Below are 22,651 nucleotides of genomic sequence, written 5' to 3'. Positions count from 1 at the left end.
CCTCACCAAAAAGAGCGCACCAAATTCAATTAAATGGTCAGAAGAATGTCAGGGGGCGTTTAATACTGTTAAGCAGAGACTTTGCCAGGCCCCTGCTCTCATCACGCCAGACTTCACTAAGAGATTCATCCTCCACACCGATGCTTCGGATGTCGGCTTGGGTGCAGTCCTGTCTCAAATGGTAGGCGGAGTAGAACACCCTGTTCTGTACATAAGTAAAAAAATGCTCCCTCGGGAGCGCAACTACTCCGTCGTCGAAAAAGAGTGTTTGGCCATTAAATGGGCTACTCACTCTTTAAGATATTACCTGCTGGGACACTCATTTGATCTTGTCACTGACCACGCCCCACTCAAGTGGTTAAGCACAATGAAGGACAGCAATGCCCGGATAACTCGGTGGTATCTGGCATTGCAGCCCTTCATGTACCATATGGTACACCGTGCAGGGAAAGACCACCAAAATGCGGATTATTTTTCCCGGGAGGGGGGAGTAATGGGAAAGGTAGGTTTAGCCGAGTGTTCCTTCGGCTCCACTCTGAGCGGTGGGATATGTGACAGAGATCGAATGAGTCTTAGTGTTAGATCTCCCTTTCGACCTGTGAGAGCACGGTGTACGAGGAACAGAGTACCCTTAATGAAATGGCACGACAATTTATTCCGTAGGGTAGATGGAAGTCGGTCAGTTCGGAAGGGGGCGGAGCTATGGCACCCGAGCTCAGTGACCCAGACGGTAAGCGGCGTGGCATCCGAGGACTGGAGGAGCGGATGCGCTCGTTAACCTCGGGGTCATGGGCAAGGGTATAAATAGGGGGCATGGCTTGAGTGATCTGTTCCTTTGCATATGGTTAAATTATATGACCAAGAAGGAGCCCGTTTGTGAGATCGACCGTGAGTGTTTTGTGTCTGTGTTCTAACACTGTGTGTCTTGTGTGTTGTTGTCTCACTAAAGATTACTGAGCACGATCCGGAGCTGCAGCCGCAGGCCAGCGACAAACCCGGACTTCACCACTCACCTTTTCACTACTGGAACTGTCTTTTGTTTTGCACCTTTTAGCACTTAAATCACGCACTGTCTTTGTGTTTGTGTTTAGTGTGGGTGTCGGAACGGGACTTTGGGGTTGCGGGTCAAACCCGTAGGATTATAACGAGAAGTGATACACGCCGCTGTATCACTTCCAGCATTATTATTAGTTACAGGTTTTGCCTTGAGGCTCTGGACATTTATTAATTTAAATAAACACCCTTGCACCTGTACCAACGTTTGTCTGTGTGATTCTTCTGCACTGCACTCACCTGCACGTCATTACCACTTTGCCACACACATCCACAACTCTTTCCATTCGAAATGAGGGTTCTCTCTGAACTCTCTGCGCCTTAAAACTCAACAAGTGACAGAATGTTCAAATATGCAAACCTGAGGAAAGTCTAAACAGGTTTCTTCTAGTCTTTTACACTGGATTGTTGTGTCTGCATCCAGAGCAATCGATTACATTACACAATGGATTCATTGCATCAGCACAGCACTCTTGCCCTCTTAAATAAGCAGTTTATATTCTTCATGTGATGTGTTGGCACATTTACTGCTATCTTCTCACATGAACGGTCTGAAATGCACTTCACCAGTTCATCGCCCTGACCCCGCTTTCAATCAGCAGGCTGCCTCATAGAAGGAGTTAAGCCTTGCATTTCAAGTCCCACAGAGATTAATTAAATAACGTTTGATATTCATAAAACTGGTCTCAATTGATGTCGCAGAAGCCAACAATAGTCAAGCACAGTTTGATAAATGTAAATATCAATATTATATATTTTATATTATAAGCAGACATTGAAAGCTTTGTAAATAGTGCAGAATAATAATAATATGAAAGGGGAATGCTGTCGATGACTGTGGATAACTTGAATATGCCCAAGAGGCATGGCACCTGATCTTTGAAAACCACTCCTCTGTGAGTTGAGTGCATAGATTCAAATAGCAGTGTTTTCCATTTACAAATGTCATGACTCAAGTATTAAACATGTATGCAATCTAATTTCCTGCTAATAGATACATGCTCTAGGAAAAATAGAGCCCATAGACACCATTCAATCCACATCTAGTATTAGAGGCTTTTAATATAAAAAAGACATTTAAAAAATCACACATACCCCATTGCTACTGCACACAAACCTGGTTCAATATCTCATTGCTACTTTACACAAACCTGGTTCAATACCCCATTGCTACTGCACACAAACCTGGTTCAATACGCCATTGCTACTGCACACAAACCTGGTTCAATACGCCATTGCTACTGCACACAAACCTGGTTCAATATCCCATTGCTACTGCACACACACCTGGTTCAATACCCCACTGCTACTGCACACAAACCTGGTTCAATATCCCATTGCTACTGCACACAAACCTGGTTCAATACGCCATTGCTACTGCACACAAACCTGGTTCAATACCCCACTGCTACTGCACACAAACCTGGTTCAATACGCCATTGCTACTACACACAAACCTGGTTCAATACCCCACTGCTACTGCACACAAACCTGGTTCAATACGCCATTGCTACTGCACACAAACCTGGTTCAATACGCCATTGCTACTGCACACAAACCTGGTTCAATATCCCATTGCTACTGCACACAAACCTGGTTCAATACCCCATTGCTACTTTACACAAACCTGGTTCAATACGCCATTGCTACTTTACACAAACCTGGTTCAATACCCCACTGCTACTGCACACACACCTGATTCAATACCCCACTGCTACTGCACACACACCTGATTCAATACCCCACTGCTACTGCACACACACCTGGTTCAATACGCCATTGCTACTAACACAAACCTGGTTCAATACGCCATTGCTACTGCACACACACCTGGTTCAATACGCCATTGCTACTGCACACAAACCTGGTTCAATACCCCATTGCTACTGCACACAAACCTGGTTCAATACGCCACTGCTACTGCACACAAACCTGGTTCAATACCCCACTGCTACTTTACACAAACCTGGTTCGATATCCCATTGCTACTGCACACACACCTGATTCAATACCCCACTGCTACTGCACACAAACCTGGTTCAATACCCCATTGCTACTGCACACAAACCTGGTTCAATACGCCATTGCTACTAACACAAACCTGGTTCAATACGCCATTGCTACTTTACACAAACCTGGTTCAATATCCCATTGCTACTGCACACAAACCTGATTCAATACCCCACTGCTACTGCACACACACCTGATTCAATACCCCACTGCTACTGCACACACACCTGGTTCAATACGCCACTGCTACTGCACACACACCTGATTCAATACCCCACTGCTACTGCACACACACCTGGTTCAATACGCCATTGCTACTAACACAAACCTGATTCAATATCCATGTGCCTTTCCTATCATTTCTTATCATGATGTTAACGCCATTCTTTACAGAAAAATAAAACCACCTGAAAAAAAATGACAAATTAAAATAAAAAGGTTTCACGAAGACAGACCTAACCTAATTATTCTTCTGATAGGAAAAGAAGGGCTCATATTGTGAGAAAGCAGGAATCCAGGACCAACATATAACTCAATTAATTAAACAGTAATAAAGAAGCTGGGTATTGACTAACATAATTTCTCAGATAGTGCTGCAAAAAGAAAGCATATTTCAATCTTCTTCCGAAGAGGCTAAAGCCATCAGCACGGAGGGAGTTAAAAATGTAAAACAGATTTACATAAAACAATCTGTGACCGTGCTTGGGGGCATTCCCTCACTCATCATCACCAATTCTAGGGGAATGTTGATTTCCATATCATAAGCTGAATTAGCATGCATTTATCAGCAGGCATTTCTTACACTTTCTTACACTAAACAGAAGGAGAAAATTGTTAAAATCAAAATGACTACCTCTGATTGAAATTAGACTTTTACTTAAAAGTCAACAATATCTAATAATTGGTCATTTAGATTGAGAGACTCCCCTTCCTCCAAAATCTGTCTTACTCAGTGATATCATTACTGTATGTCTTTGTTATCTAGCTGCTTAATGAAAATCCATCCAATTCCATTTACTAATTCTAATTTGCAGATATTCCCTCAATCCCACCATCAGCGCAGATGAACGTGCGAGAACTTCAGTGCTTGGTCCTGATGGGTTACGTAACTGAAGAGATGCGTAACTGAGTCTATTTGGAAACGCTACCATTCTGAGTTAAATAAATCCCAAGTGAGCACATGCACATCGAAGAGGAAAGTGTTTCAAAGTAATATACAGTAATTCGTTGTGTATCCGACTGTGGAGGGACCAGAGTACGGGCCGATATATAGAAATGAATCATGTTTTAAATACCATTATATACAGCTGTAATAATTACTATATTCACACAATTATTGTTTTGAGAATCTGCTTTTATTAGGGAGCTCCTCTAAATCCCTTGTTTAGAAAGATACATTTTATTAATGCTTGTGACAGAGTAGCTGTGTGCCGTGTGGGTGCGTGCATTTGCTGCACCCACACAGGCTAACAGAATATAACAACACACTGAACAGCTCATGTGACACTACCAGCAATGGCAGCGCATGGAGCACATACAACACAATGTACGAAAACTTTGGTAGGATCTACAATCTCTGAACTAATCTTCTCTGTTCAATAATAAACTATGCTGAAGAGCTTGATCATGGCAGATAAACGGTTAGGGTGGCTATGCGATGGGCGGATAAGCGACTGATTACTGTATAATGATGCCACGCTGCTTTAGGTAGATGAGCAAAAAGATATCAAAGATAAAGACTAACTTAGGACCCTGTTTTTAAACGAGATGCGATACCACAAGGACAGCCTGAGACAGAGTTGCGAATGTGGCTTATTTTCAATAGCTAAGTTTTCTCTCAGCTCTGTGTTTTTTTCCCTCTGGAGGCAGCGACTGTACTGTGAAGCCCTGGTTAATGATCTTGTAGGTGTTCCACAAACTTTTGTGAGGGGTAGGTTCAGATGCCTCGACCCTTCTGGTGGTGCACTACAGACCAATCAAAGTGTGAAATGTTCCTGCTGTGGCGTGATTTCAAATCCAAGGAGGTTTTAATTAACATCCTGATAATGCACATCATAAAGCTGCTGCAAAAGGCAAGAATGCCCGGCTCCAACTATAAGAAATGTGTTTGGACATGCTGTAATAGGTCATTTAACCAGTTACAGCATTTAACAATAAACATGCTTGCCTTAAAAACAGTTCATTGGGTTTCCATGCTATTCCAACATTAGAAGTAATAAGATAATCAGCACAGCCTATCCCTTTGGTGTTCCTGAATAACACAAATATTGGTATGGTATATTTCGAGTCATCATTCATCATCATCATCACATTCAGAGATTCTGATCTTGAGCTCTGAAAAATGTTGGTTTCCTGCCAGTGTAACGCTCACTGTGGTCCCTATTGGCGCAAGAAAGTACGGTTCGTCTCGATACTGGTTGAGGAGAGTGATGCTATTTGTGGTCCCCACTAGACAAAAAGGAACGTACATTTTTTTGAGAATTAGCTATGCTGAAGGATAGCCTATATATCTGGTAAAAGTAAAACATTAATAAATATTGAAATAAATTAATACATAAATCAATATAGACATTTCTTTCTTTCTTTGTCTGTCTTGGTATTTATTTATTTCTTTTTCCCCTATCAATCTTGTTAGTCTTACTGCTATACTACGTGCACATGTTGTGAAATGGAAGGACAAACCTTGTGGTGTGAAAGCTAGGGCGTCTGCATTGGAAGCATGTCTTGGGTTCGATTCCTACACAGGGTTTATATTGCAAACTTAAAAAAAAAAAAAATGTATTTTATTTATGTGTAACAAACACATTTTTATGTGAAAAAAGTGTAGTTGATATGAATGACACTTTCATCGAACATACATACTTTTGCACACATAACTTTAACTTATATATACACACACAACTAGTCATACTTTCACTCCAACTTCACTCTACTAACCTGGCTTGTGTTTTTCATGTATTTGATCCACTTTTATTGTGCCTAAAAAACACAAGCCAAGTTAGAAGAAACAATTGGGGCAACCTTGACCCTCACTGCTTTTACAGTTGTGCCTGTTTGCTTTGTGCTGGTCAAGGTTGCCCCAGTAGATTCTTGAAACTTGGCTTGTGTTTTTGATATCTCCAATTTAAATGGCTGGGCAGATTAATTTCTACATGTGTAGCTCTCAGAAATAAGTTTTTATTAAGCTGATAATATGCAGATAAGACGCAGATAATATACCGTGAGAATGGAAGACAGGACGGCACGGCTCCAGTTGTTTACACCCTGCACGATAAGTTTTCGCCGGTGTTCTGGGTTTCTGTGGGATTCTGTGGAATTCTCTCTCTGCTTATCTCATGCCCCTCACAGTGAGCTCAGAATAGACATCGTCAAAACTGCACTCACCCCTGACAGTGAGCTCAGAATAGACATCGTCAAAACTGCACTCACCCCTGACAGTGAGCTCAGAACAGACATCGTCAAAACTGCACTCACCCCTGACAGTGAGCTCAGAACAGACATCGTCAAAACTGCACTCACCCCTGACAGTGAGCTCAGAATAGACATCGTCAAAACTGCACTCACCCCTGACAGTGAGCTCAGAATAGACATCATCAAAACTGCACTCACCCCTGACAGTGAGCTCAGAATAGATATCATCAAAACTGCACTCACCCCTGACAGTGAGCTCAGAATAGACATCGTCAAAACTGCACTCACCCCTGACAGTGAGCTCAGAACAGACATTGTCAAAACTGCCCTCACTCCTAAGACACAAGAATAAAAAAAGACAGAAATTGATACAAAAAAATCCTACACTCTTATGGGTTTTTATATAAAAAGTAGGGTAACACTTTATATTGCATGGCATAAATAAATATTAAATAGATATGCAATTGCATATTAATGTTAAATTCATATTTAATAAATATGCAATAGCTGGTTTCTTGCTAAATATTACCCAAATGTGGATTGAAAATGTAATTCCATATCACACCCATTTATATTATATTTTGTTACCCTTGAAAATATGTAATCATTTCCCATTGTTTGCGTGTTTTTAATTGAAAATACAGTTAATCTGACTTCAATGTTAATGGAAAGTAACAAGGAATAATTGAATGTAAATTTAATATCAATTGCTTATCTATTAAACAGTAATTTAACATGAATTTAATATGCAATTTCAAATCTATTATTAATTTATGCCACGCAATATAAAAGTAGTATACACTTTAATAAAGATTATAAAATAAAAAGGTTGTGTGGTCCAGTGGTTAAAGAAAAGGGCTTGTAACCGGGAGGTCCCCGGTTCAAATCCCACCTCAGCCATTGACTCACTGTGTGACCCTGAGCAAGTCACTTAACCTCCTTGTGCTCCGTCTTTCGGGTGAGATGTAGTTGTAAGTGACTCTACAGCTGATGCATAGTTCACACACCCTAGTCTCTGTAAGTTGCCTTGGATAAAGGCGTCTGCTAAATAAACTAATAATAATAATAAAATAATCTTACACTAGTGCTAAATCCATTTTAAATCAATGTTCTTACTTCTCAGCACAAACTACATTATCAGTGGTTCCCTTGTGGGCATGCAATCATAGATGTTAACAGCGTAACAATGTCTTGTTAATGTACATGTTTTCTGAGGTGTATCTGAAATTTCAATGCCATGCTACAGATGAAGTCCTTGGTGTCCTGTGTGTCTAACCCTATGCATCCTGTCAGCATCTCCATCCAGCACACTGTAGTTTCAGCTACGTTTCTGGTCACTGCTCTATGAAGAAGCTGAATGTGACAATGGGATGAAAGTCAACTCATTATAAATCAATGGCATTTCTGTAACCTGCCACCCTTTTTTTTTTTTTTTTTTGAGTACTGTGATGATTTTGTTCTGTTTGTTCTTGTTTTTCTCTATTCTGGTTGCTATTCTCAGACAAACACATCAGTGCAGTGCAAATCTTGGTTTGTATTTTCCATTAGAGCTGTTGCAACTCCATTAAAGGTGTCACAACAAATACATTGCAAAAAGAGAGACAGATCCTCATTTACACCAAAATGCAATTTGCAGCAATTCTTGTGAAACCAAACTGTTAACTCATAGCAAACTTCGGCAGTTTTGAGCCCTAAATAAAAGGTAAAACTTGTTTGTCATCTGTTTTAAAAAAAGAAGAGTTTTATTGAGCTTTTTTAAACTAAATTTTAAACTCTGTTTCTCTAACATTTTTGGATTTTCTCCTGTTTTTTGTTAACTGAATTCTAAACTATACACATGCATTGTATTTCGATTTTCTAGTGTTCTGTCCTGTGCAGCACTTTGATATACTTTTTGTATGAAAGGCACTATATACAAAGTTTACAAACGAGAGGAGGCCATTCAGCCCATCTTGCTCGTTTGGTTGTTAGTAGCTTATTGATCCCAGAATCTCATCAAGCACCTTCTTGAAGGATCCCAGGGTGTCAGTTTCAACAACATTACTGGGGAGTTGGTTCCAGACCCTCACAATTCTCTGTGTAAAAAAAGTACCCCCTATTTTCTGTTCTGAATGCCCCTTTATCTAATCTCCATGTGTGACCCCTGGTCCTTGTTTCTTTTTTCAGGTCAAAAAAGTCCCCTGGGTCAACATTCTTTTAGAATTCTGAACGCTTGAATCAGATCGCCGCGTAGTCTTCTTTGTTTAAGTCTGAATGCATATGACATGCCTTTTAAACCCGGGATAATTCTGGTTGCTCTTCTTTGCACTCTTTCTAGAGCAGCAATATCCTTTTTGTAGCGAGGTGACCAGAACTGAACACAATATTCTAGATGAGGTCTTACTAATGCATTGTAAAGTTTTAACATTACTTCCCTTGATTTAAATTCAACACTTTTCACAATATATCCGAGCATCTTGTTGACCTTTTTTTTTTATAGCTTCCCCACATTATCTAGATGAAGACATTTCTGAGTCAACATAAACTCCTAGATATTTTTCATAGATTCCTTCTTCAATTTCAGTGTCTCCCATATGGTATTTATAATGGACATTTTTATTGCCTGCGTGCAGTACCTTACATTTTTCTATATTAAATGTCATTTGTCATGGGTCTGCCCAGTTCTAAATGATGCCTTTGCTACTGAAACGGTATTTGCCACTCCTCCTATTTTTGTGTCGTCTGCAAATTTAATAGGTTTGCTTACTACACCAGAATCTAAATCATTAATGTAGATTAGGAAGAGCAGAGGACCTAATACTGATCCCTGTGGTACTCCACTGGCTACCTCGCTCCATTTTGAGGTTTCTCCTCTAAAATCAATCAATTAGTGTTGATTGATTGATTGATTTTACTTTCACGTTTTGGTGAAAAGATCTACATAAAATCAGTCCCAAGCTACTGCAAAGGCTGAAACCTACAGTATGACAAATAAGATGCTGTTCATCTGGGTTCCCTAGGTGAAGACAAGGTGAAGACAATACACCTGGTAACTAACAACAGCTGTATTTACTGATTTATGGATGTGATTACTTACTAAATCAAAATGACTGAACAACAAACATATTCATTTCCAGCAAGTATTGAAATCCTTAATGAAATCAACAAGATATCGAGTGGGCTCCTGTGGAGTCTACAAACACTGTGGTGCTGACATATTCAGAACAATCCACAGTGGTTTCTTTGAAAGAGCAGCTCTTGTAAATCATCTTTCACAGAAAAAAAGGAGATCTAGAAACAAAAAAGATCCTTAGGGAAAAATAAATACGAAAACAAGCTATAAATGAACTGCTCAAACAAGTAGAGTGCACAGAAAGCACTGACAGTCAAACTCCATTGTATAATATTGAAGTAAACTAATATTTCCTTAAAATGGAAGTACAAGGTAGGCTATGAAGAGCACAAAACCTGGACCTGCATTCCAAAACATACCGAATGCATGTATTTGGAATTGTAATATTGATTTCATATTAATTCAGAGTAAGAATGCTGGACTCACTGATTGGAACGGTCTGTAGGTCAGTCTGTGGTTACAGTACAAACAAGTGTATTACATTAACCAGTTCATACATCATACAACATCATACAACTAAATTATGAGAATGTGTTTCTTTCATTGCAACGGTAAAAATGGAGACAGTCAATTTGTTTCTGATACTTTTTCCTTTACCACTGTGGAGTCTACAAACACTGAAAAAAATCTGTGTTTGGTCTTTAATTGAAGTATATACAGAACATATTGTAGCAGGGCAGGGGCCCTGGAAGTATAAAAATATTTGTTTTGAAGCAGGGACCGGGTGAAAAGCCTCCCGGCTAATTGTTTTTGTTTAATTATATTGTTTAATTGTATTGTTTAATTGTATTATAATTAGTTCATTGTTTTATTGTTTTGGCAGGTAGCTCGTTATTGTAAATTAGAGCAAATTGCCAATATGTAGGAGAGCAGTCAGTCTGCTCGAGGCTGCTGCTGTGTGGAGAGCCCGGCTGTGTGGAGAGAGTCCTGACTGTGTGGAGAGTCCTGACTGTGTGGAGAGAGCCCTGACTGTGTGGAGAGCCCGGCTGTGTGGAGAGCCCAGCTGTGTGGATAGCCCTGACTGTGTGGAGAGCCCGGCTGCATGGAGAGAGTCCTGACTGTGTGGAGAGAGCCCTGACTGTGTGGAGAGCCCTGACTGTGTGGAGAGCCCAGCTGTGTGGAGAGCCCAGCTGTGTGGATAGCCCTGACTGTGTGGAGAGCCCGGCTGCATGGAGAGCCCTGACTGTGTGGAGAGCCCAGCTGTGTGGATAGCCCTGACTGTGTGGAGAGCCCGGCTGTGTGGAGAGAGCCCTGACTGTGTGGAGAGCCCGGCTGTGTGGATAGCCCTGACTGTGTGGAGAGCCCAGCTGTGTGGATAGCCCTGACTGTGTGGAGAGCCCGGCTGTGTGGAGAGAGTCCTGTGTGGAGAGCCCGGCTGTGTGGATAGCCCTGACTGTGTGGAGAGCCCTGACTGTGTGGAGAGAGCCCTGACTGTGTGGAGAGAGCCCTGACTGTGTGGAGAGCCCGGCTGTGTGGATAGCCCTGACTGTGTGGAGAGCCCGGCTGTGTGGAGAGCATGGCTGTTTGGAGGGAGCCCTGACTGTGTGGAGAGCCCTGACTGTGTTTTGAGAGCCCCGATTGTGTGGAGCCCGGCTGTGTAGAAAGCCCTGACTGTGTGGAGAGCCCAGCTGTGTGGATAGCCCTGACTGTGTGGAGAGCCCGGCTGTGTGGAGAGAGCCCTGTGTGGAGAGCCCGGCTGTGTGGAGAGCCCTGGCTGTGTGGAGAGCCCGACTGTGTGGAGAGAGCCCTGACTGTGTGGAGAGTCCTGACTGTGTGGAGAGAGCACTGACTGTGTGGAGAGCCCGGCTGTGTGGAGAGCCCTGACTGTGTGGAGAGCCCGGCTGTGTGTCGTTAATATTGCAAAAAGGTACTGTGTGCAACAGAGTGTTTTTTTGTGTGTCGGGTAAACATCTTAGCTGCCCTGCAAGTTAGTCAGGGACCTGCTTATGTTTAGTAAGTGCTCATAAGAGCTAGATGTTTATTTTGTTTTGTTTAAAATTAAAAGTGTGCTGAAAAATCAAAGTTCCGTTTCTGGGTCACGTTCTTATAGGGGCACAAACCCAAAAATAAGGCCAATTCTGTCACAAGATTATATATATATATATATATATATACACACACACACAGAATATTGTATAGGGTGCTGTTTGACATATTTCCATATATATTTATATATAGATCGATCTTTAATGACTAATATGGCATTAAGTATATTTAGTACATACACAGGGCTAGAAGTAAACTTTTTAAGGCAGTAGTGAGGATTTGCTAATTGCCTGGAAAGTAGGTAGCAAAATGGTCTTATTCGGTAGCAGTTTATTCGACTAATAATTATATATAAAAATAATTAAAAAGATAAACACCTACCTACTTGTAATGAGCCGAGGTTAGACAGCAGTGCAGTAAACAATGGAACCTTGGATTATGTTCCGGGCTTCCTTTTATTATTGGTAGTCGTGGTACATCCATGTGTCTACGGAAGCCTCACTAGTTCAAACTAGCTTGATACATGCTAACTAGAATATCCTTACACCCTCCTTCAATTTTTTTTTTTTTTTTTTTTTTTAATTATTATTGTTATTAGAACTGATGTGGTACTGCCACTAAACATTTTATCTAAATAACTAAAATATTCTAACTATCTATAAATTTTCACTTTAGTATTACAGATTCAGTCTGTCTGGAGGTTTTATTGTACAACCGGATTTCCTCTGCACAACGTCACTTTGTTCACCATGGTTTTGTTGAGGTTGCTCTTCTGACCCTTCCTTTCTCAGAGTGCCACCCTGGTTCGGTCTTCTGACCCTTCCTTTCTCAGAGTGCCATCCTGGTTCGCTCTTCTGACCCTTCCTTTCTCAGAGTGCCACCCTGGTTCGGTCTTCTGACCCTTCCTTTCTCAGAGTGCCATCCTGGTTCGCTCTTCTGACCCTTCCTTTCTCAGAGTGCCATCCTGGTTCGCTCTTCTGACCCTTCCTTTCTCAGAGTGCCATCCTGGTTCGCTCTTCTGACCCTTCCTTTCTCAGAGTGCCATCCTGGTTCGGTCTTCTGACCCTTCCTTTCTCAGAGTGCCATCCTGGTTCGCTCTTCTGACCCTTCCTTTCTCAGAGTGCCACCCTGGTTCGGTCTTCTGACCCTTCCTTTCTCAGAGTGCCATCCTGGTTCGCTCTTCTGACCCTTCCTTTCTCAGAGTGCCATCCTGGTTCGCTCTTCTGACCCTTCCTTTCTCAGAGTGACATCCTGGTTCGGTCTTCTGACCCTTCCTTTCTCAGAGTGCCATCCTGGTTCGCTCTTCTCAGAGTGCCATCCTGGTTCGCTCTTCTGACCCTTCCTTTCTCAGAGTGCCATCCTGGTTCGGTCTTCTGACCCTTCCTTTCTCAGAGTGCCATCCTGGTTCGCTCTTCTGACCCTTCCTTTCTCAGAGTGCCATCCTGGTTCGCTCTTCTCAGAGTGCCACCCTGGTTCGCTCTTCTGACCCTTCCTTTCTCAGAGTGCCATCCTGGTTCGCTCTTCTGAACCTTGTGACTTATAACGCACCCGGGGCGTGTGGATATCAGCGTATATCCCACACCTTGTCGTGCCTTATTGTTTACATATACACACAAACACACACACACAGTTACAGTCAAAAGTTTACATACCCCAATGGAAATTTTTGGAAACATTTTTTGTAGCAAATGGTTTGCTTTTGTAGATGAGGAAAAAAGGTTACATAAAATATATATCTACAATTATTTATTTCAGCAATTTTTTGGCAATCCCAATTCAAAAGTATTCATACCCTTTGATGTCAGTTTTTATTTGAAAGAAAAATAAACAAAAGAATAAACAAAAGAAAAGCTGCCCTCTGGGCTCTGACTTCACTTTTTCTTTTGTCCCTAGCTAATTCTGCTGAAGCTTGCCTTCAAACAGGTAAAAGCAATATTTTTCTTTTATATACTGCAGGGTGTACTATTCTGTAGTAAAATTACTACAGCTGGCCAAAGTCCAGTATCTGGGTGCCCGGTCTGGTTCACAAGACCTCAGGGTTGATAGGGCTGGTAACACTGTTGCTTTGTTTTTCCTTTCACAGGTAGATCGTGTGGTGCTGTCACGGTAAGTTCACAAGGTGGACTCTGTTCCTTCAGGAGTCCTGCAGAGGAAGTGCTTCACAAGACTGGGTAAGTATAACAGGTTATGGTCTCAGGCGATATTTCACTTTAATATGTTTCCTCACTATCTGTTTCTTTGTCCCCAGACACCCTCTCGTTGGTATCCCTTGTACAGTCATGACCACACTGGGCCTGCTACAAATGCAATTGTTGGCAGAACACGTTTCTGCTAAAAAAAAAAAAAAAAACCAGTGGTTTTATTCTTCTGATTTGGTGCAATTATTTCTGCAGTGTCCCTTTTATTGCAGGTAAAATATTACAGCCCTTGCAGGGAGTTATGCAGGCTCTTACAGTCAGCCTTTCAACACAATATAAAAGTATAACACTTTTCTGAATGTAAGCAGAGTACAACATCTCTTAAATTAAATACAAATACAACTAATAAGGCCTTTTGCAAACACAAACTAAACACAGGCAATGCGCTGCTCCATGCAGCTCAAAACAAACACTAGGCCTGATTGTTTACATACAGTGCCTATAGAAAGTCTACACCCCCTTTCAAAATGTTCACCTTTTGTTGCCTTATAGCCTGGAATTTAAATGCATTAAAATAGTTTATTTTTTCACTTATCTACACATCCTACCCCACAACTTCAAAGTGAAAAAAATATTCTAGAAATGTGTAGAAAATTAATTAAAAATAAAAACTATAATAGCTTGGTGCGATAAGTGTCCACCCCCCTTGTAATAGCAATCCTAAATTAGCTCAGGTGTAACCAATCGCCTTCAAAATCACACACCAAGTGGCCTCCACCTGTGTTAAATTGTAGTGATTCACATGATTTCAGGATAAATTCAGCAGTTCCTGTAGGTTCCCTCTGCTGGGTAGTGCATTTCAAAGCAAAGACTCAACCATGAGCACCAAGGCGCTTTCAAAAGAACTCCAGGACAAAGTTGTTGAAAGGCACAGATCAGGGGACGGGTATGAAAACAGATAAAAGGCCTTGAATATCCCTTGGAGCATGGTCAAGACGATTATTAAGAAGTGGAAGGTGTATGGCACCACCAAGACCCTGCCTAGATCAGACCATCCCTCCAAACTGGATGACCGAGCAAGAAGGAGACTGATCAGAGAAGCTACCAAGAGGCTAATGGCAACTTTGCAAGAGCTACAGGCTTTTATGGCCAAGACTGGTCAAAGTGTGCATGTGACAACAATATCCTAAGCACTCCACAAATCTGGCCTGTATGGTAGGGTGGCAAGAAGGAAGCCATTACTCAAGAAAGCCCACCTTGAATCCCGTTTGAAGTATGCAAAAACACTCAGGAGATTCTGTAGCCATGTGGCAAAAAGTTTTGTGGTCTGACGAAACTAAAATGGAACTTTTTGGCCTAAATGCAAAGCGTTATGTTTGGTGCAAACCCAACACAATTTATCACCCAAAGAACACCATCTCTACTGTGAAGCATGATGGTGGCAGCATCATGTTATGGGGATGTTTCTCATCGGCAGGGACTGGGGCACTTGTCAGGATAGAAGGGAAAATGAATGGAGCAAAGTACAGAGAAGTCCTTGAAGAAAACCTGCTGCCCTCTGCAAGAAAGCTGAAACTGGGATGGAAGTTCACCTTTCAGCATAATAACGACCCAAAGCACACAGCCAAAGCTACACTGGAGTGGCTAAGGAACAAAAAGGTAAATGTCCTTGAGTGGCCCAGAGCCCCGACATAAATCCAATCGAAAATTTGTGGCATGACTTGAAGATTGCTGTCCATCAGACTTATCCAATTATGTTCTTTCAGTTTTGTATTTTTAAAATATAATTTTTATCTCAATAAAAACTTTTTTCCCCTTAACAGTATGGAGTATGGTGTGTAGATAAGTGGAAAAAAATCCTCATTTAAATGCATGAAACTCTGAGGCACTGACACAACAAAATGTGAAAAAAGTTCAAGGGGGTGTAGACTTTCTATAAGCACTGTATGCAGCAGGAAGTCCAATGCTGCCGAGTCTAAGTAACACAGTCCATAAAATTAAACAGTTTGTTCCATGAAGGAGAAGACACGGTAACTACACCTGCACCTTTTGTTTGTACACGGTATATTTTTAAATAACTCAAATGATTATATATATATATAAATATATATATATATATATTTATATATAAGTTTTAGCTCAAAGAGCCAGCAAAATTCAGCTGATACTCTGAAATGGATAAACATTTTCACAGATGAATTTAAAAGATTAATACGGTATTAAAAACAAGTGAAGGGTAACAGTACTAACAGTGGCGTATGAGTAATTTATAATATCAAACAATGGGAATCAGTCGACAAATCTCAAAGTACTACCCTGGGTGACTTTCAATCCACTGTTGTGACTCTCTTTCTCTACAGCCTTTTTAACTCTACCCAGGATCTGAAAGGCTTTTGTTCTGTCAAGGTTTTATTTTCACTCTGTTCCATTCCAGTAGGTTTGAATATTCATAGGAAACTAGTCTAAAAGGGGCGTCACAAGGTCCCACTGGAAGCTGCATAATAATTACGGTACTGTCTATGTCGGCACTTTCTCAAAACTATTCTATAATGTAACACAGATAAATCATGTAATTCTCTAAAATGTCTGTGCATGTTAGATGTTTTACCACAAACCTTATTTTTTGTTGTGAATTTGTAAAATCCTCATTTTAGGTATTCTCAATCAAATAGGACTATTATACAGTAGGTGCAGTAAGTATGTTAATACATACTCATTTAACCAATTAACCTCAATTCCAGGTGAATTACATAGGAGGGCTGTAATGTCTTTATGCCTTCCTCACACTTTAATAGCTAGGTCTATTTATATACATGAAAAAACACCACATTATATTCCTGTACTAAAGACCTGGCGAGTATCCTGGAAATATGTTAGCCCTGGCATTCACGTGTGTCAAATCCTTTTTGTCTCTCTTCAATAATAGTGATGTCTACACAAAAATACACAAATTAATATGCAAACTACTAATCAATTATTTTCTTTACATCAGTTCAAAAGAGACAAATTTGTCAGTTAATCAATTGCAGATTTAAAAACGTGTGGATTTTGGGGGCAAAAACTGCAAAATATATGAAAAGTTTTCCTGTTCTGAATTTCAATTTCTAATGCTCTATTCTTCTCAGATTCTTTTGTATATAAACTCAGCTTAATTAAATCTGCCGGTCACCAATGTAAGCCTTTAGGTATCAACATTTTGAAAAGTGCAGCAACAAAATAAATTGTATATAGCAGTTCATCCTTTCCTTTACAGCATACTACATCTAAAATATATTGTATATAGCAGTTCATCCTTTCCTTTATAGCAGTTCATCCTTTCCTTTATAGTATACTACATCTAAAATACATTGTATATAGCAGTTCATCCTTTCCTTTATAGCAGTTCATCCTTTCCTTTATAGTATACTACATCTAAAATACATTGTATATAGCAGTTCATCCTTTCCTTTATAGTATACTACATCTAAAATATATTGTATATAGCAGTTCATCCTTTCCTTTATAGTATACTACATCTAAAATATATTGTATATAGCAGTTCATCCTTTCCTTTATAGTATACTACATCTAAAATATATTGTATATAGCAGTTCATCCTTTCCTTTATAGTATACTACATCTAAAATACATTGTATATAGCAGTTCATCCTTTCCTTTATAGCAGTTCATCCTTTCCTTTATAGTATACTACATCTAAAATACATTGTATATAGTAGTTCATCCTTTCCTTTATAGCAGTTCATCCTTTCCTTTATAGTATACTACATCTAAAATACATTGTATATAGCAGTTCATCCTTTCCTTTATAGTATACTACATCTAAAATATATTGTATATAGCAGTTCATCCTTTCCTTTATAGTATACTACATCTAAAATATATTGTATATAGCAGTTCATCCTTTCCTTTATAGTATACTACATCTAAAATATATTGTATATAGCAGTTCATCCTTTCCTTTATAGTATACTACATCTAAAATACATTGTATATAGCAGTTCATCCTTTCCTTTATAGTATACTACATCTAAAATATATTGTATATAGCAGTTCACCCTTTCCTTTATAGTATACTACATCTAAAATATATTGTATATAGCAGTTCATCCTTTCCTTTATAGTATACTACATCTAAAATACATTGTATGTAGCATTTCATACTTTCCTTTACAGCATATGACATCTAACATATATTGTAACCGATGTAGTAAAAAAGCATTTTATATCCTGGTCAGTTATATATGTAGGTCTTTGTCGTATATCTTCTTATATTTAGCACCTCTTAAACTCAATACCAGCACACAATGTTACAACAGATAGATGCAATGCTGATGGATTTTACACATCAGTCAGTGTTTAGCAGCACTTGCAGAAAGTGTAAATAAAAGGCTGATAACTCACTGTGAAGCTACAACGTCTTGACACAAGTCAGGGCACAGCTGCTTTTCAACTACTCAGGAATTGCATTGATATAACCTGTCTGGGAGGTTGTTTGTGACGAGTCATTTGTCTTGGGCTAAAAGGCTTTCCTTTGGAAAAGAAATGTATAAAGTGTTTGCAAATGCAACTGTCAGGTCCAATGTTGCAAGCAGCTCACTGGTCATTCAGCTCCACTGTGTTCTTTTTGTGTGAGGCAACATAGCAAAACCTATTGTTTGCCTAGGATCATGCTTTCATGTAGCCGAAAACAAAATTGTAGACCAGTGACAGGTTACATGGTTAGCAGTGAAACTTAGCACACAACAACAACATTTATAAAATAAGGTGCAAGTAATTGTTGCTGTTGTACAGTGACACCTTTACAAAAATATTTTAATGTGGTAGCCTTGAAAGCCTGCTGTAACTGGAAAACCAATAACAAAATATACAAGATAGTCCAGTAGAACATTTGCAAGGAAAGCCTTTTGAGCTGAAGGCATTTGTAGTTTGATTATATATTTAAAATGTCAAAATTAGCCAAACAAAAGAATACACTTAAAAGGCCACAGGACATATCTTTGTTAACAGAAAGAAATTGACTTAACCCCACTTAAGTGAAATTTGCTTCATTCTAGTTTCCCCAGGGTGTATCCTGTAATAGGCTTTCTAACTTATTGTATGTGCTTGGTATTCTACTGCAAGGGTTGAATTTAATAGAACCTGATTTGTGGATTCAATTACTACATATGTCCTTTTTAAAATGTTTTTTTTTTTTTTACAGAAAAAGATAACCAATGTTATTATTGAAATAGATCACGAAAATCTGCAATATTTTGTAAGAGAACTGGATAGTGAATGCCTCCTTGTTCTGACAATTTTCATTCCAGGAACTACCTTACTATATAGCACCTGAAAAAAAGATTTTACTGTTTATGTTTACAACATTTTTAACAAGAAGAAAGCAAATATCAAAGAATTAAAAGTCAATTTATTTATAAGTAATACAAAAACAGAACACACTTCAAACATTTACACTAACTTAACTCTGCAAGGATATTTGAACATGTATGCATTGTCTGCTCTGTCCGTTCACCGGGTACTTGTGCTACAGCCAACACAGGTTGCCTCTAAATACAAAAAGATAACAAACATATTTAATTATGTACTGATAACATTACATTTTTTTTTCCTTAAAACATCTCATTTGTCTTCTATATTTGTCATATAATAGATACAACCTAACTAAAGAACTGAATTAGGTCAATACTGACTGGCAAGGTACACAAATGTACACAGTATTTATTCCACTGCAAGTCATGTCTCCATTAGAATCAGTAGCAACTACACTTAAAAAAGAGTGCTGCTGTCTGGTGCACAAAGACTTACAATTCTAAAATTCACTTCCATTCAAAAAGGAGACAACCACCAATGGAATGAAATTTATTGAATTGACAGATAAACATACCCGTAAATTAGGTTATTTGAATTTGGCCCTTGGCCTTGCCCATTGGAGCGCGTTAGCCACCCCTGTGCTGGCAAAACTATAATAAATTAAATATATATGAATTAGATTAAAACTAATGCCAGCAGGCAGGACAAGTGGCACCCGAGGCCATCTTCCCCCTCGATAAGGCACTCTGCAAGGTGGAGGGGGACCAAACAAACAATGAATAATAAGGGAAGTAGATGAAAGAGGTTATTTATATGGTTCGATGATTACATATCTGATTAGGGGGGCGGTTTCTCCTTTCAGAAATACAACCATGTTTCCAAGGTAACAGGTAACAGCTAGCTATGAGTTCATCAAATTGTAGCCATAATTATAAACAAATTAAACCAAAATGGCAAGCAAGTTTTCAATTTAATGTCTACCAGATTTATTTTTTAAATGTTTTCTTTTCATGCAGCACTCTTTTGTAGCAACGTGACTTACTTTATCTTTATATGTGTATGTGTTGCAGGGGTACCTCGATTTAAGAGTACCTCTTAGCATCCTTTTTACAAGACTTGTTCCAAAAAGATGGTAGCCTTGCGACACATACTGTGTAAGGTTAGAAACGATGCCTTATTACAAAACAAAAAATAATAATCTAATCTTGGAGGATTCATTAGAAATGTATTTTCAGATTACTCAGTGCATTCTTCTAAACCTTGGCTAAGTGGCAAGATAGGGATTTCATTATGCATGACATAAAACATTTGGTTATTATCATAACCTGGTTTCCTGAAATAGAAATGTAATCATTACCGTATGGGTATTTACCTCTTAAAGACACAAAACCTGAATAAGATATATCAAAGCTGCTTGTAGAGCCTGTGACGCAGTCATGCCCGACCCCGAGGACACAAAAGCACTGTGCTCACAGACCTCAACGCCATTTTCTCTTCAAGCCTGCTGCAATCATGGATGTAGCGACCTTGAAGGTTAATAGTTACATTTCTATTTCAGGGAACCAAGGTTATGATAATAACCTAACGTTACCTTTCATGTATGAAATGTAACCATTACCGCATGGGCAGTGCTCCAGATAAGGTTTTGGGTCTGGGAGTAACTTACTCTCTCATTTTAACACAGACAGTAAAATACAGCAGGGGGTAAAATCTAACATTACCTTGAAGTAATCTCGATAAATACTGTACAATATTCAATGGTACTGGGGTAGGCATTAAAAAAGCCTTCTAATTTAACTGCAATGTTACTTTGAACGACTGTACAACCACGCAAGAGTTCTACAAGGTTCTTTATTGACTCAGTGCATTTTTTTAACGAGGTATCACACTGACTCTGCAAATTAATTACATTACTTTTATTTTAACATTAAAATGTTAAACTCAGCGAACATGTTAAAACTTCAGTATAAAGCCATACAGATAAATAAAATAAGGAAATACATCAGGGGTGTGCAATTCGTATCGCCCGATGCCTGGGACAACAAGTTTTGCCATTGGACAAGTAGTTTTCATTTATTTATTTTTCCTATGTTCATGCTGTTTCTAGAAAGACACTCTGTTATATTTATAGAGAGCCACGCAAGTTTACGTCCCACCCCTATCACTTCTGATTGGAAAGCTGTGGAAGAAGCTAATCTTCTATTGGTTACAAAGAAACCCAGAAATGGCTACCTGAGAGCCTCTGGCAACGCACAGACTAGTCTTTTAAACTTAAGGTATTATTTACGTTTTTTGTAAATTAGCAAATAAGTGATACTGCTTTCTTAATACATAAACCTGACATGTAAATGCAGCAATTTAGTAAAGTTACAAATAAAAAAATGAAAAACACCATAGTCGCTAAGAAAAAATCGTTGTGTAATTTATAACACTTTCATTTGCTATTTACCATATTTACATTTTTTTTTAGATTTAAACACTATATATATATAAAAAAAAGAGAACAGAAGCGATATTAGTTATTTATTGGACATGCACAATCCATCCATTTGTGAAACTATAAAACATGAAGATTGACATATATGTTTATAGTGATAGAAATGAAATGGTTCTGTGGGCAGCAGTGTGGAGTAGTGGTTAGGGCTCTGGACTCTTGACTGGAGGGTCGTGGGTTCAGTTCCAGGTGGGGGGACGCTGCTGCTGTACCCTTGAGCAAGGTACTTTACCTAGATTGCTCCAGTAAAAATCCAACTGTATAAAAGGGTAATTGTATGTAAAAATAATGTGATATCTTGTAATAATTGTAAGTCACCCCGGATAAGGGCGTTTGTTAAGAAATAAATAATATATGAGATTATATGTACAATATTTTATTATTGATTTAAAATAAAATACAGACTCTAAATCTCACGGCAATGTGTTTATGCATTAATTCAGTTTTAGTATCTATTTTTCAGTGAGAGTAGTGCAGAGAAAGTATGTTGCCCTCCCAAAAAAAAAAAAAAACCATCAGGGTATGAAACCAGGATCACCCTGCTGCCGCAATGTTCCAGTTAGCCATCATGGGAGAGATGTTAGATGAGGAAAAATAGCTGTAAAATGTTGTACACAGTTTAAAAAACAAAAGTATATACCAGAAATAAACAATGGTCTGGTCACCTCGTTACAAAAAGGATATTGCTGCTCTAGAAAGAGTGCAAAGAAGAGCAACCAGAATTATCCCGGGTTTAAAAGGCACGTTGTATGCAGACAGGCTAAAAGAAGACTATTCAGTCTTAAACAAAGAAGACTATGCAGTGATCTGATTCAAAACATTCAAAATCCTAAAAGGGACTGACAATGTCGACCCAGGGGACTTTTTTGACCTGAAAAACGAAACAAGGACCAGGGGTCACAAATGGAGATTAGATAAAGGGGCATTCAGAACAGAAAATAGGAGGCACTTTTTTACATAGAGAATTGTGAGGGTCTGGAACCAACTCCCCAGTAATGTTGAAGCTGACACCCTGGGATCCTTCAAGAAGCTGCTTGATGAGATTCTGGGATCAATAAGATACTAACAACCAAACGAGCAAGATGGGCTGAATGGTCTCCTCTCGTTTGTAAACTTTCTTATGTTCTTATGTTATTA

The 22,651-nt window shown here is 39.2% G+C and overlaps 1 protein-coding gene across 1 annotated transcript in view; it reads right to left on the bottom strand.

Moving 5' to 3' along the window:
- Positions 1–19,100: 19,100 nt before the first annotated feature.
- LOC117410628 (potassium/sodium hyperpolarization-activated cyclic nucleotide-gated channel 1-like) overlaps positions 19,101–22,651 on the bottom strand; it is a 34,222-nt gene continuing 30,671 nt past the window's right edge. Inside the window, exon 11 of the mRNA XM_034017310.2 lies at positions 19,101–19,256. The gene's annotated coding sequence lies outside the window, so the exon portion shown is untranslated. The remainder of the gene's footprint in view (positions 19,257–22,651) is intronic.

This window comes from Acipenser ruthenus, chromosome 6 (assembly GCF_902713425.1).
Source record: "Acipenser ruthenus chromosome 6, fAciRut3.2 maternal haplotype, whole genome shotgun sequence".
NCBI classification, from domain to species: Eukaryota; Metazoa; Chordata; class Actinopteri; order Acipenseriformes; family Acipenseridae; genus Acipenser; species Acipenser ruthenus.
The sequence above is the reverse complement of the archived record's forward strand: the minus strand, read 5'-3'. Positions and strand labels throughout refer to the sequence as shown.